Raw genomic sequence first — 16349 nt, forward strand, 5'->3', positions numbered from 1 at the left:
AAATGGATATGCAGATTAGGCTAATTATAATTGGCTAAGTTAACCTACCTATAAGTCCCTAGTATATGGTAGGGCATGTAGGTTTAGGGACCACAGCATAGGTGGTGCACACCTAGGTGCATTGCTGAGGTGCCCAGTGTCATTTTAAAAGCAAGCCTTCCTTGCTGGCTGCTTTTAAATTAAAGTTATATGCAAATTCGACTTTGGAATTAAAGGTACTTCCAAAGTCTTAAACTACCTTATTTTTACATATAAGTCACCCCTAAGGTGTGCCCTATGTGCCCCTAGGGCTGGGTGCCATGTAACTATAAGCAGGGACTTTATAAAAATAGATTTATAAGCCCTGGTGAGGTAAAAACAGCCAAATTCGTTTTTCCCTCATTGAAGTAAATGGCCTTCATAGGCTAGAATGGGCAGACTTTATTTTAAATTTTAAAGTCTCCTTAAATGTTACATACCAAGAATTTGGTATCAAATTGATTGTTATAATAAATCCCACAACTTCCAGTTGTTGGATTTAATATAACTAGTGCAGGTAAAAAGTTTAGACTTTACCTAAAAAGTTGCCAATTTCAGCTCTGCATTGTTTTTGCTGCTGTGCTCTGATTGGCCAGCCTGCAGCAGCTTCTGCCAGGCTACTTTAATGAGGTGTGAAGTGGCCTGGCTTCACACAAAGGAATGTGCTTGGGGGAGAGAATCTCCCCTCAGCAGATGGTGAGGCAGGAAGGGGGAGGGCTGCCAAACTGGTCTTCAAAGGCAGAGAAGGACATCTGGAGCACCCAGCAACACCCCCACATCCTGCAACCCCAGACAGCTAGGTGCCCCCTTGATTAGATTAGGAGAGGGCAGGAGAGGGGTGTGTTTATGATTTTTAGCCACACCAGTGGGTGGGCTCAGCCAGATCTCTCCTCCAAAAATCAGATTCATCCATTTTGGATTTTTAGAGACTGTTGCCTTCTGGGATGGATTTTTGCCACACTTCCCAGGAAGTGGTCATCACAGGGGGACGACCCTGTCCCTGATTGGAGAACCAGGGCCCCCCTGCTTTTCACCCAGGAGCAAGGATAAAACTGGCAGACCTGCACCCACGCCTCAGATCCCCACCAAATTTCAAGAAGAAGGAACTACAAGGAGAAGAAGGACTGCCCTGCTGGACCCCTGGCCTGCACCTGGACCCTGCACTCAGAAAGACTGCACCAGCTGCACACTTGGGCTTCACCACAAGAAGGACTTTGCCTGGCTTCCACTGGTTCAAGGAGGGACTCCCTGTTTGCTACAGGTGAAAAATTGCTATCCAGAGTCCCCTGCACCAACTCCTGAAAAAGTGACCAGCTGACCACTGTCCAGTGGCCAAAAAGGAGTTTGCGCCAGGTGTATTCTGGGAGTTGAAGTCCGCACTTCCCAAGGACCATCACAGAACTTCTGGACCCTTGGGGTGAGCTGTGGACCCCAAAAGAACATTAAAAGAACATCTGGGTGAAGCCCCAGAAGTTTGGAAAAGATTGGAGAATTTTTGAAAAAAAGCTCCATAAAGTGACCGACCCGACGCGGAAATTCTAGCCGGCTTGCCTCAACCGCGACCCGGCCTGACTTCGTGGTTCGTCCAGGTAAAGAAAAACATCCAAAAAAGAGACTAAGTCCGAACGTAAAAAGTTGACCGGGACCTTCCAGCCATCGTATCCGAGAAGGGCTCCACGGACGTCGGATCAAGATCCAGGTTTACCCCGGTCGAAGGATTTTCATCTCGAAAAAACGACTAAGTCCGAAGGTAAAAATCACCACCGAGGAAACCGACTTCGCGTATCCGGACAAGGGCTCCAGGAGGTCGGATCCAACTGGCAGGTTCGTCCCGGGGAAGAAAAACATCAAAAAAGAGACTAAGTCAGAAGGTAACTTTTTAACCGAGGCCTCCCGCGACTTGTAGCCGAACAGGGCTCCATCGCGGTCGGCCTGAAAGTTTGACTTTGCCCCGGTCCTGGTGCAACCAGATGACCCGATTGGCGCTTTTTGTTTCTAAGCGCTAGAAAATAATAATACTTTAAAAATTCATATCTCCGGTTTCCCTGAACCGATTTTAATCGTTTTTGTGTCATTTTAAAGATAAAAATATAAGCTATTTTTATAAATTGGTTTTGGATTTTTAAACTGTTTCCTGTGTTTTATTTAATTACTGTTTTGTGATATTTGAATGCTTTACACTTTGTCTCCTAAGTTAAGCCTTGACGCTCGATGCCAAGCTACCAAGGGTAGAGCTGGGATTAATTTACTGAGACCTAACTGTACTTATGTGGAGGTTTGTGGCTTGTTGCTAGGTGTAGGTACCTACCTGCCCTACCAATAACCCATTTTCCAACATGTAGCAATTGTTACAAAGATGCTAGATGAGAAGGCCTATCATCCAAAGAGTAATGTGGATGTGTGTGGATCCATCTGTACATATCCATGTTGAAGGCAATCATGTAATGAATCCCACACTAAGGTATGAGGGCAACATATAGGGCACATGCCAACACTGGTGATGTAAAGCTCATCACATTTATTTAAAACAAAATGCCACTACAGCGGCAGCTTTCAAATACAGTAATAATCAGTGAAGTTAAAAAAAGTCAAACATGTACGTATATAAAGTTATACATATATCATTTTGTGGGTACAAATTAACAATCAATGCCAATCATATACTAGTATTCACACTGAACTTAAAAGGTTGAGGCATTAGCACAGGTATTACATGTAATCTGAGCAATAGGAAAGCTTGGGAACTCAGAAGAACAAATCCAAAACATTATAGTATTTGGTCTAGCAACAAGTCACATTTGTGGAACTTATAAATACCACCATACTGGTACATCATCAATTTATAATCACAAATAACAAAAACATCCTGATCTATGTGTGAGTACAAAGGAGTCTGATATCTAGTAGATGAACCTATTTAAGTCAATGGTTACAATCTTCAAACATAGTAATCCTATTATATGGCTCATAAAAATTCACATAAATCTGTATTGTGTCATGCCATAGTCCTCGGTTTAACTATCCATTGAGACATGTCAATGTTACACAATTTATTATGTTCACCTGGATACTGCACGAATACCAAGGGACTTATCTGTGAAACCTAGAAAGCCTGATATTTGTGAAATTCGTGAGGTCCACTTGTACCACACAAGGTGATGGAGGCTTATGCCTACCTTACAGTGATCAAGAAGCATACACCGAATACAACCATGTGTGAGTGCGCAAGGGCAGTGAAAGGTGAACACACACATTTGGTAATATCTTTAGCATCTGTGTCACAAAGCCCTTCCAATGTGACAATTGTGTGGGGATTGAGAAATATTAAACATATGCACACATTGTTAGAACGACATTTGTAACACCCAAAATATTTGTAAACCAAGCAAGGATCAGCTGCATAAATACCTATGAATGATAGATACTCTTGTGCACAAAGTATGGCAACACTTGGAGCCTATACATTCAGTGCTATGTTGTACTTTCTCCACTAAAGGGGATACAAAGGCTATGACAAAAATAAATGAGGTTAGCAAGCCATGCCATGGCACCTTGTGTGGTCCTGATTGGCTTGATGAGTCTGAAACAAATGCAGACTTGTGACACTCTGCAGCAGGGAGGTGTGCAAAGGGTGGAGTGTGGCTGTTACCCCATCCATGAATTCTGACCCACTACCAGATAAACATTTATTGTTAGACTATGGAATGCACCAGAGGTGCATAATAGTTACATATTGCATTGTCTCCACTTTCTTTCCAGTTTCTAAATGCGCTCCATTCAGCTGCACACTTACAAATGGGAACATGCCTTAGATGATTGTGTATATGCTGGAAGGTGTACATTCCTGCACCAAAGAAAACCTGCCTGCAAGGCAGGTACCCTTGCATCATGATGGAAGGGTGGCTGTGATGGCTCAAGGTAGCCAAAAGTGTACTAGCACTGGAGAAGGACAGGAATGATACATATAAGTAGGAACATGGCACATTCCGGCCCTTTCCCTTTCAAACACCTCAGCCTAACAAGAGGTTTGTTGTGTTGTCTTGTGTGTATGCTTCAAACATATGGCTTGTTGTGTGCATTACTCTGCTTGGTCACATGTAAATCTGCAATATATATCTATGCCAATATATGTACACTACTGCCATGTGATGTATACTAGGAAAACATTAACATATGAGTTGCGTGGCCTTTTATGTTGCTGTAGTAGGGCCAGTGTGTGGCCCTTTGTGTTGCTGTGTAAATGCCACTACATGGCCTGTTGCGTATCTCTATCTAGACCACTGCATAGGAAATGTATGAGCTGCATTGCCGTTTGCGCTGCTGTAGTAGGGCCATTGGGTGGCCCTTTGCATTACTGCATAAGTGCTACTGTGTGGCCCTTTGCGTAGCACTACAAAGACCACTGTGTAGGAAATGTATGAGTTGAATGGCCCTTTGCATTTCTGTAGTAGCTGCATACCCATTTATATTGCAGCATAAGTGCTACTGCGTGGCCATTTACGTATAGCTATGTAGACTACTGCATAAGAAATGCACGAGTTGCTTTAATATGGCCCTTGTGTTGCTGCATAAGTGTACTGCATGGCTGTTTGCATTGCACTATATAGCCACTTCATAGGAAACATTTGTGTTCCACTGCTATTTGCATTGTGTTACATAGGCCACTGCTTAGATACATAGGTATGGCATAGGCCCTTGCATTCCTAGGAAGAGAGTAGTGTGTCACGCATTGTCCATTCGTGTAGAAAAGCATCAGAAAAAGTGATGCAAAGTACGACAACCTGCCTGTGTGTGACTGCATTGTAAATGTTGCTTTCACTTTCCGTTTGTGGCTATTGGTCGGTTCTAGGTTGTGTGGAGTTTAGAGATTGTTTTTCAGAGTTTTGCCATGTTTCTTGTGAAGTCTGTGTCCAACTGTCCCTATCAATTATTTTTTGTGGGGTTTTTGTGCCTACGTGTCGTGTTTTGTATTTTTAGTGGCTAAGTATTGCTGTGTGTCTGTGTAAATTTGGGTCATATATTTGTTAGGTTTATGTTAGAAATGGGGTCTCTTGTTGAGAGTCAGTTTGCACTCTGTCCAAGCAGGAACTCTCACTCTAGTCAGGGCCATGGAGGTACACACTGAAGATAACCCCTGATCACCTCCCTAGGTAGCTTGGCACAGGCATTCAGGCTTCTCTCAAAGGCAATGTGTAAAGTATTTGCACCAAAACACACAGTAATACAGTGAACACACTACACAATAGACACCACACCAATTTAGAACAACAGCCAATATTTATTTAAATCAAACAAGAGCAAAACCAGAAGAGTCCAACATACACAAGAAAAATTATGCATTTTTTAATAAAAAGAGTCTTACTCCATAGAAAGCAATGGATGGTTTGCATAAAAAATAAAGCCACACGGGTGAGCGGACATCGGAAAAATAAGCAATGAATCAATTCCTTACTCACAAGTGAGACCATGTGTCCTTTTGTCTTCGATCGGGTAGGCGATGTGTCTTTTTTCTCTCCTGCAAGATAGCGATGTGTCTATTTCCAGATGAGCATCTCGGATCTAGGCAGGTTCATGTTGATTTTGACGCCCAGCGACGATGCGTATGGTCGCATGGTGATGAAGAACCGTGCTGCATTGAGGTCGCCCCGATTGCAGCAGCCGCAAGTGAGTGGTGCATTGTTTTTCCAGCCGCAAAGGAGGTGATACGTTGATTTCACAGCTGCAATGCAGGTGGTGCGTCAATTTCTCAGCCGTGATGCAGGTGGTGTATTGTTTTTACAGCTGTGTTGCAGGTGGTATGTGGAATTTTTCCTCTCACGGCTCTTGTACATGGATTTGTGCATTGGTTCCACTAGCTTCACCTTTCAAATGCCCAGGGACTGGATAGGGTACCACTTGGCCTGGTAGGAGTCTTAGCAGAGAGTCTGGGTGCTGGTATAGGAAGTCTTTGATAGCCCTGAGACTTCCAAAAATGAGGCAAGCTCAATTCAAGCACTTGGAGGCCCTCCACAAGTAGGACTATATCACAATGTCCAGTCTTTGTCCTCTTTTAGGCAGAAGAAGCAACTGCAGGCCAACCCATCAAAGCACAGTAACAGGCAAAGGGGCAGTACTCCTCCTCCAGCTCTTCAGCTGTTACCTTGGCAGAGGTTCCTCTTGAGTTCAGAAGGAATCTAAAAATCTGGGGGTTCGGGTCCACTACTTATAGCCCTTTCGGCCTTTGAAGTAGGCAACCTTCAAAGGAAAGTCCCTGTTGTTCACAAGATCCTGCCTTGCCTATGCATGGCCCCAAACATACACTAGGGGGTTGGAGACTGGCTTGTATGAGGGCAGTTACAGGCCATTCAAGTATAAATGGCAGCACCTCCCTCCACTCTAGCTCAGATGACGAATCAGGATATGCAGGCTATACACCAGCTCCCTTTGTGTTACTGTCTAGTGAAGATTCAAAAACAGCCTAACTGCCAGTCTGAACCAGACATGGAATATACAAGCAGGCAAAGTCAGAGAAAGGTTTAAGCAAGAAAATGCCCACTTTTTAAAGTGGCATTTTCAAACTAACATTCTAAAAACAACTTCACTAAAAGAATAATTTTTTAATTGTGAGTTCAGAGACCCCAAACTCCACATTTCTATCTGCTCTCAAAGGGAAACTACACTTAATGGATATTTAAAGGCAGCCCCCATGTTAACCTATAAGAGAGACGGGCCTTGCAACAGTGAAAAACATAGTTGGCAGTACTTTACCAAAAGATTTATTTTTAAATTGTGAGTTCAGAGACCCCAAACTCCTCACTTGCATCTTTTCCCAAAGGGAAACTCTACTTAAAAGATATTTAAAGGCACCCCCCATGTTAACCTATGCGGGCAATAGGCCTTGCAACAGTAAAAATCAAATTTGCCAGTATTTCACTGTCAGGACATGTAAGAGACATCAGTACATGTCCTACTTTTAACATACACTGCATCCTGACCCTGTGGCTACCTAGGGCCTACCTTAGTGGTGCCTTACATGTATAAAAAGGGATGGTTTGGGCCTGGGAAGTTGGTACACTTGTCAGGTCAAATTGGCAGCTTAAAACCGCACACACAGAAACTGCAGTAGCAGGTGTGAGCCATGTTTACTGGGCTACTCATGTGGGTGGCACAATCAGTGCTGCATACCCACTAGTAGCCTTTGATTTACAGGCCCTGGGCACCTCTAGTGCACTTTACTAGGGACTTCCTGGTGAATCAAATATGCCAATCATAGAAAAGCCAATTACACATACAATTTACAAAGGGAGCACCTGCACTTTAGCACTGGTCAGCAGTGGTAAAGTGCCCATAGTACCAAAACCAGCAAAAACAAAGTCCAGCACACAGTCAAAATATAGGAAGCAGCTGCAAAACGGACAGGGGAGATCAGCCAAGGGTGTCAGGTCTAACAGTTTACTTAGAGGTTTAAGGGGTTATTTTGTTTGCAGGGTTAAGTTGGGATTGGGCTTGTGCCATTTTTGCCATGTCTGGATGTCTAGGAAGGAGAGATTCCGAAATTTCACTGAGGGGATGGTTGGTGCACTGATTTGACTAATTGCGCACTACCAACCATAGATGCTTGCTACTGGGGGGAGGGTCAGCAAAGGCTACCCAACTTAGGATTGTTAAGACTGATTGTGTGTGCCGAGGCACATGTTAAAGGTGTCCTGCGAAGAGAAGTCGGTTGCAACTAAAACTTCAATAGGTGGACATTGTTGTTCCAAGGCCCTCACTTTTTGTGATGCAACCATTGCACAAAATGCACCTGCAGCTAGATTCCCTATACATATCATTACCCAAACTGCAAGGTATTTATGTGTGGCAATGCTATTTTTTCTGTACCAAATATTTCATTACGTGTCCTTGCATGGCACTTGTCTACAACACAATTTACCCAAATATCCTACTCAATGTACATCCAAGAAGAAGCCTATATTCCTGTGTACATACATATGTGTGCCTAAGTAGATAATATTGAACATGGTGTTTCTGTGGTTTTGGCTCTCCCTTGCACATTGCACCATGTACCATTAAATACCTCTTTTGGTACTTATTGGTTCCTCTTACTAGGTGTGTGACATTCTGCAGCACACATAGCAAATCAAGATGGCTCTGAAACTCTGCAGTGCCTACAAGACAATTACCCTTGTAGCAACCATGTTGCAACAGTGCCTGAGTTGAAGTTTGCAGTAGTTCTTACAACAGCACAGGCATATCCCTTTATGCTATCTGATGGTAGATGTTTCTGGCTTTTCACCTTCGGGAAGTGCTGCCTGCAAGATGACTAGCTGTGTTCCATTGACTGAAAATTTAGACATATGAGTTGAAGGGTGTCTAACTGTGCCAATGCACTGGCATGTCATAGTGTTTTGTTTAGAATTACAATTGTGTGTAGTAGCAGCATGTGTAATGCTATTTTACCATACTTTTTTCAGGTGGACACTGTCCATTTTCTTGAGGTAAAATAGAGAGCTTATGGGAGACTGATGTAGAATGCATGTGCCATGATAAAATGGTTGTAGCTCTGTAATAAGTGTGTGTGATTCATAATGGTAAAATCGGTATAATGTGTATGTTATGGTATTCCTCTCCTGGAAACAAATCCCTCAGATATATTGAGCAAATAGAAACATCATATGTTTATGCATATTGTGTAACAAGCAAGGAGCTGTGTTCATGTGAATGAAGTGTCAATATAGGTGTTGGTAAGTATTTCAACTGTACCCCACTAGAAGTATGGGGATGGTATAACTGTAACAGAACCTGTGTGTCATGCCAGACTACACTTTGCATAGATATTCATAATAGTGTCATTAGTTTAGTCATCACTTCAAAATAATTGCACAACTGATTGATGCTGAAAATGTGGCAGTAACACCTGAACTTTAGGTGTATTTTGCTTACACCCTAAACAGTGTACAATTGACATCTCACCATGTGGTGGTGCAGGGATGTGATATATTTCTCCATCGTCCAAACATTACCTTACTATTTACACTTACCTGAAGTATTGCTGTTGAAATCTGTCTCAGGGGTGTCTAACCCTCCATCAAAGGTGTCCATGTCAGACCTACATAGAATGGAGTGACAGTTGCCCCCATAGACTGATACCCTGGAGCCTGCATGGAAGTAGGGCAGCTGACGTATTGATTCAAAGTCTGCTACAAAACAATAGCTCTCAGCTAGCCTTATGCATAATGTGTGGGTATGATGTCCTCATGGCAGGAAACTTATGCTGTTGCCTAGCAGATGTCCAATGGATGGCAGCCTGGATATCTTACTTAATAATGTATTTGCTAGAACATAGAGTGCCTATATAATTTTTGATAAACCTATGCAGCAAATGCATTGGCCTACATTTGGCCAGAAGGACATAAACACTGGATTTGACATATTTTGACACCTCAATGCCAGCCTCAAGGTCAGTATCTAACCTATGTGGCCCATATCTCAAGCTTTCATGCAGTGCTATGTGACAAGCCACCTTGATGTGCTGCATGAAAGGGAAAGGAACAGGAGTGCACTTTAATTCCATTATACAGTACAGTCCTGTCCTTTCCGAGTGGTGGTGTACTTCTGGCTGCCTAGAGCCAACACAGACACCCTTGCATCATGGTGCAAGTGGGCTTGGAGTGTAGATAGAATAGTATTTGGGCAGAAAGGGACACCTGCTTGTACAAACACACTCCTGAGAAGCCTTTTCCTCCTTCTTTGTGTGCTGCTGAATGCACCACAGGCAGAAAGAAGTAAAAACAATGTGAATTTCAATTATTTTTCCTGATTTAGGCTAACCTGGCTACTTGGTGCCTTTTTACAAGTTTCCAGGTGTAGCACTAATGCTAAATATGGGAAGCTGTAAACATTTATGGGTTGGTGCAGTGAGATACCCATCCTCCACCCATGGAATGACTCCCTGCCACAGAGTTAAGACACTCCGGAATTTGCCCTGCTTTGTGTAACTGTTGATTATTCAAGACGTGCAGAGACACACAAGCTGCCCTTGCCTACCCTAACACATCGTAGTTAAGTTGTGTCTTGAACTTGCCCCCACCTACCCTTGCACAGCACAAGGCCAACACAAAACTTCATACATCTGGCCCATTTTTTCCATTAAACATCAGTATGAGTGGGGATCACTGGTAAGAGTGTAATGCATGGTTGTACATTGGGACTACAGATTTTATTTTCAACCTACACTGACCTTTATCTAGAAAGACTGACATATTGAAATGTCATTGCAATTAAGGTATATTGAACATTTAACTATACCAATATTCGGTGTATGTATGGACTGTTTATTTTTATTTCAGAATAATGTAAGTTTGCTATGGAAGTACAAAATGTACATACAAAACTTGCCCTCACTATCGGCCAGATGTAGCAAAGGTTTTTACCCATTCTGTGTCTATGGGAAAAAGTGTTCGTACATATGGCCCTAAGTTCTATGTTTTTCTCCCTAGCTCACTTGTCTGCAGATATGGCAAAAACTTTAGCCTTTTGAGGCACACGAGATGAGTGCATGAGAAAAGTAGCCCATGGCTTTAGAAACCAGGGCAGCAGGCACTTGGGATGCCCTAGATGCTCACAGACCAAAAGGGCAGCACCAGCAAAAACCTTCAGTCAGGTGTTCACTAAGGTGGCAAACAACTCACAGACTACCCCTGGACCCTCAGGTGTACATTCTCTGATGTCTACAGTCACTAAAAGAAAAGGACGTACTGATACCAATGTTAAGAAAACTTGTGACAACAATGGACAGAATAGACAGGAGACTGGCTAAGATGGAAAAAGATCAGAGGAACCAAACCAAGCTCTTGTTGAAATGCCAGGAGACTCTGATTAACATTGAACATTGTAACATAAATATGATTCACAACTCCTCCTCAGTACATCACCTTCCATTTTTTATACATGTTCATATAGTATTTTAGATATTCCTAACCAGTTAGTGCTTAGTGTAGGTTTAGAGATAGTGTAAAGATTGTTAAGAAAGATGTTTTTAGGTAGCTTTTGTTGTGAGTATTTTAATATATTAAAGCCTTTTATTGGGTGGGGTGAATGGTTTGTATTATAAAAAATATATATGTATATATATGCAAAAAACAAAGGAGAACTCTGGGAAGTTCAAAATTTTAGGTGGAGAGCTGCTCTAGTAAGGAGCACCCTGCAACACCAGCGACACTCTAGATTTGCTCACCTCAAATGTCTGCTTATCTAGCAAAGTATTTAAGCATAGGATTAGCACAGTGCTATCCTTGCCGAGCTAGATAGTGACAAAGTCTTTTGCCATTTGTACAGCAAAATCTTTAAGCATAGGATTGACATAGTGTCATCCTTGCCGAGCTGTAAAATGACAAAAGCCATTCACCACTCCAGGCACAATATTACAGCTTTGGACTGGTCAAATACCGTCCAAGCCAACCTAGAATGAGTAAAGCAACCCCTGACGCGTGTTTTAATACAAGGTTCCTGGCCCTGACGGGGTCCCCGCTGATCTTTTCAAATCTGAAATTTACCTCTGGGGTCCTTTAGTCACAAATGTGTTGAATAGTGTGGTAAATAGTAATATACCTACTTCATGGAAATCGGCTATCATTGTTCCCATCTTCAAAAAAGGAAACAGACTAGATCCCTCCTGTTATAGACCAATCTCTCTTATTGATTCAACTGCAAAGATTTTAGGAAGTGTGATTTTATCCCGGCTAGAAGATTGGGTGACTGAGGCCCAGATTTTATCCCCAATTCAATTTGGTTTTAGACCCGGCATAGGCACAATTGAGCAAGTTTTAAATCTGCATCTGATACTTAGCAAATACGTGACAGCCAAAAAAGAGTCTATTCATATGGCATTTATCGATCTAACTAGTGCTTTTGAAAAGGTTAATAGGTCGAAGCTATGGCAAATTTTGGGAGCTTTAGGTTGCGATGCGTCCCTTTTGGAGCTTATTAAACGCCTACATACAGATTTAACGGTTTCAGTTCAGACTGGCTTATATGGTCAGAGAACTCCTTCTATTCCGTCAACAAGGGGCGTAAGACAGGGATGTATCTTAGCGCCATTTCTTTTTCTGATATATATCAATGGGCTTTACGATTCGCTGGTAAAACATGGAAAGGATGTACCAAAGATGGGCCAGAGACCGATTCCTGTTTTATTATATGCTGACGATGCAGTTTTAATCGCCCTTACCGCAAATGGCTTACAGGGACTTTTGAACCTATTTTACAATTTTATGTTGAACCTTGATTTGAAAGTAAACTACCCTAAGACTTTTGTTATGACATGTGGCCCACGTAATACAAAGTCTAAACAATTCATTATGGGAGGACATACTTTGAACAAGGTAAAAAACTTCTGGTATTTAGGTATGTGCATGAGTTCCTCTCTGTCCTGGAAGACACACATTAATTTTAAATTCCAACAGCTGATTAGGAATAATGAAGCGATTTTTCGCTTTACCAGTAAATTAGGCCATAGACCCCTTGCACAGATGAAAACACTTTATAATTCCAAGTGTGCTGCAGCAGTCTTATACGGGGCAGGAGTTTGGGGTTGCAATAAAATACCCTCTCTCCAAAGGGTCGAAAACAAATTCCTGCGTAGACTACTGATGGTTCCAAAATGTATAGCAAACATCATCACCAATGCGGAAACTGGTCAACGCTTTTTGGAGGACAGGGTCTCTATTGCTCCTCTACTGCTCTGGATTAGATGCTGGCTGAATCCTGCGGCAAAACTTGTTCAAGATTGTATCTCTGATTGCTTACAATTGGACGATTCAAATAGGATTCCCTGGCTTGTGTTTCTGTGAAATTCCTTCGAGAAGCTAGGGCTTAGGTATATGTTCGAAGAATCCCATCTGTTAACCATAAACTCTAGGTCTGTCCTGAAGTCAATTTGTTGTGAGCACATGTCAGATTTGAGATTTTATAGCTCCCTGAATTTGAAATCTTTTGATCCATATACCCGGATTATAACTGTCCCAAGTCTTGAACCTTATTTGATCTGGTTTTCAAATTCTAAAAAATCCTCTCTCCTAACTTTTTTTTTAGACTTAATCTGATTCATTTTAAAGTAGCCTTTCCCGAACCATGTATCTGGAAAAAGGACCTACCACCCTGCCCCTGTGATTCTAAGTCAAAGCAGAGCACTTACATTTTTTTTCTCTTTTGCTCTTTATATGCTGCTCCTAGAAAGACTTTTATTTTACCCATTTTATGTTATCTTAGACCTATCCATTATAAGGAAGCTTTATTATATATTCAGAGACTGTCAGACATTCAAACCTGCTACCATGTACTAAATTTTGTTACGGCTTCTTTAAGTATTAGGAAAAGGTCTATTTTATTTTAATCTTAATATGTTTGTGAGATATTTCTATTTTGAGACAATGGGGGTCATTACAAGCTTGGCGGGCGGCAACCGCCGTGCGGTCGCTAATGCGGCCGCACTCCCCCGGACCCCATTACAACATCCCCGCTGGGCGGGCGGGCGCAAACCTAGTTTACGTCTGTTGGCCCAGCGGGGATGCGCCCGCAACATAGGAGCCGGCTCCTAATGGAGCCGGCAGTGTTGCCGCCGTGCGACGGGTGCAGTAGCACCCGTCGCGCTTTTCACTGTCTGCTATGCAGACAGTGAAAAGCTGCACGGGCCCTGTTAGGGGGCCCATGCCACTGGCATGGGCAGTGCAGGGTCCCCCAGGGGCCCCCAGGGGCCCCAGGACTCCCCTTACCGCCAGCCTCTTCCTGGTGCAGCGCTGCCCTGGCGGATTATCACCCCCGGGGCTAAAACGGCAGGAAACCGCCGGCCCCAACGTTGCGACCGCGGCGCTACCACTGCGGTCGTAATACGGGTCTCCGTACCGCCAGCCTGTTGGTGGTACGGATGCACATTACCCCTGGCGGTCTCCGACCGCCAGGGTCGTAATGACCCCCAATATCTGTAAACTTGTGTTTTGCGATTTGTAATCATGTTTTAGTATATTTATTTGTTACATGCCAAGGGGATTTAGACCGGATGTTTACACAGTCCTTTTAGAATCTGTTTTACAGTTTTTATTGTGTTTTATAATACTTACAGATTTGTAATATGTCTTTTGTATGCACTCTTATGGCAATTGCCGAATAAAGTTCTCTGACTGACTGACTGACACTGCCCTACCTAAAAGGGAGAGGGCAGGATTGGACCACATTTTACGTTATACAGTGCATTTCTGCTCTGCGCCTGCACTGATGCAAATTGTGCTGCCTAGCACCACCACAGGCACCTTCACACCATGTTGCAAGGGTGCCCGCATTTGCTCTAAGCATCAATTTGTGGTCCCAGCACTAGCTGAGACATGTAATGCACCTTATATTGTTTAAGCACACATATTTCTGCACTCTATCTTTCACCCAACACAACACACCGAGCAGCCTTGCTGTACTATCGTGCATGCCATTTGTGCATTTAAGCACCCTGGGGGTCTTACTTTTCAAACATGCACACAATACTACACAAGAAACCACCTTGCTGCACTGTGTGAAAATGGAAGGACATGTATGTGCCATAGTTCAGTTTTTGCAGGGCAATCCTGTCCTTTCCTAGCAAACACAGTCATTACCAAACTCCACAATACCATAATCCAAGGACCAGCTCTCAAGTGGATAGCCTACTTCCTGACCTGAATAACTCAACAAGTCTAGCTTCCTCAGATCACCTCAAAACCCAGGGACCTCATCTGCAGAGTCCCACAAGTCTCTTCACTCAGCCCGACTCTCTTCATGTATACATGACTCCTCTAGCAAGCATCATTCAGACTCACAGACTCAACATCCTCGTTCATGACAATGAAAGTCAAATCATCCTAGCCCTCTCAAAAGACACCAACACCACCAAAAGTAAATTCTATGTGTTAATGACCAACAGGGCCAACTCAATGAGAAATAACTACCACATAGTGAGTCTGGAAAGATCGGAGAACAGATATAATGCAACAATTACTCACCCTGGAACTCCACTTGGTGGACCACAGAACTAGGCACACTCCTCAATCTCCCACCACCCTAGAAATCAGAGCATCATCCTGGACACCAACCTCACCATGACACATCAAATCAACACTTCACCTCCACCTGCTTTCGTGTATATTGCATGCTCAGAAATATCTTCATATGGCTCCCTCCTTGCACCAGAAAGACCATCACACCGGCCCTCAGCATAAGGAGATTGGCCTACAGCAATGCCCTCTACTACAACATCTTTACACACCTATTACACAAGCTGCAAACCATCCAAAATACCACCTCCAGGCTAGTAAACAACTTTCCTTCCCAAAAGCACGTCACATCTCATCTCAGAAAAATACACTGGTTTTCCATGCAGAAACATTGCTAATCAAGCTGCTCTCCCACACCTACAAGTCACTACACTTCCAGGGACCTACCTACCTCACCCACCATCTATACTTCTACCAACCTATCAGGAACTGGACCAGGGCAGAACTTGTGGATTGCCACTCCACTGAATTCCACAGAGTTACACAAAAACTCAGTGAAATTCTACAGAGTTTGGCAAGCAGGCAAAATCAGGCATGTTGTGCTGCCCGTGCTGATTTTTAGCTGAATGCTTCTTTCATTCCATGCAACACAAAAGACACCAAAGGGTGCTGCTTTTTTCTGGCAGTGGAGTACATTTTCCACTCGAGCGGCAGCTTTCGCAACATGAACGGTTACGACCTGCCTTGACTGCCCGAGTTAGGAAACCTCGCTGGGAAGCATTCTTCCCCGGCACATGAAGACAGCTGTGTCACTTAGGGATTTGCACAAGAAACTGTACACTTGCAAATGATCATACTTGCAGAGCATGCACCTACTCAACACCTGTGTACCCTCTCAAGTGACAACTTAATGCTCTACAAAGCCACATTGCATTACATTATATTACATTATGCTTTTGCCTGGCTAGCCCCAACACAGGCACAGTTGTGTCATGGTGCAAGGGGACCTGCGTTGGCACTAGGCTGCAAATATTGCAACTGCCCTAGGAAAGGACAGTGATGTGCTAGATAATGCTAAATATGGGGCATTTTTGCCCTCTCCCTTTCATTCCGTGCAGTGCAGAAAGGTATCATGCTGCATTGCGCTGCATAAAAGGTTGAGAAATATGGGTCCTTGTTTACAGCCACTCTGTACTTCTTGTTTGTCCTCTACATCAGCACTGTTCAGACCCTCCACACCAGCTACCAACTCTGTTGGAATGAGGGATGCCACCTGCTTCTCCAATGGGTCCAGCTCCTTCTGTACATAAGGTCCTCCTCCGTCCTCCTGATGCC

This window comes from Pleurodeles waltl, chromosome 1_1 (assembly GCF_031143425.1).
Source record: "Pleurodeles waltl isolate 20211129_DDA chromosome 1_1, aPleWal1.hap1.20221129, whole genome shotgun sequence".
Lineage (NCBI taxonomy): Eukaryota > Metazoa > Chordata > Amphibia > Caudata > Salamandridae > Pleurodeles > Pleurodeles waltl.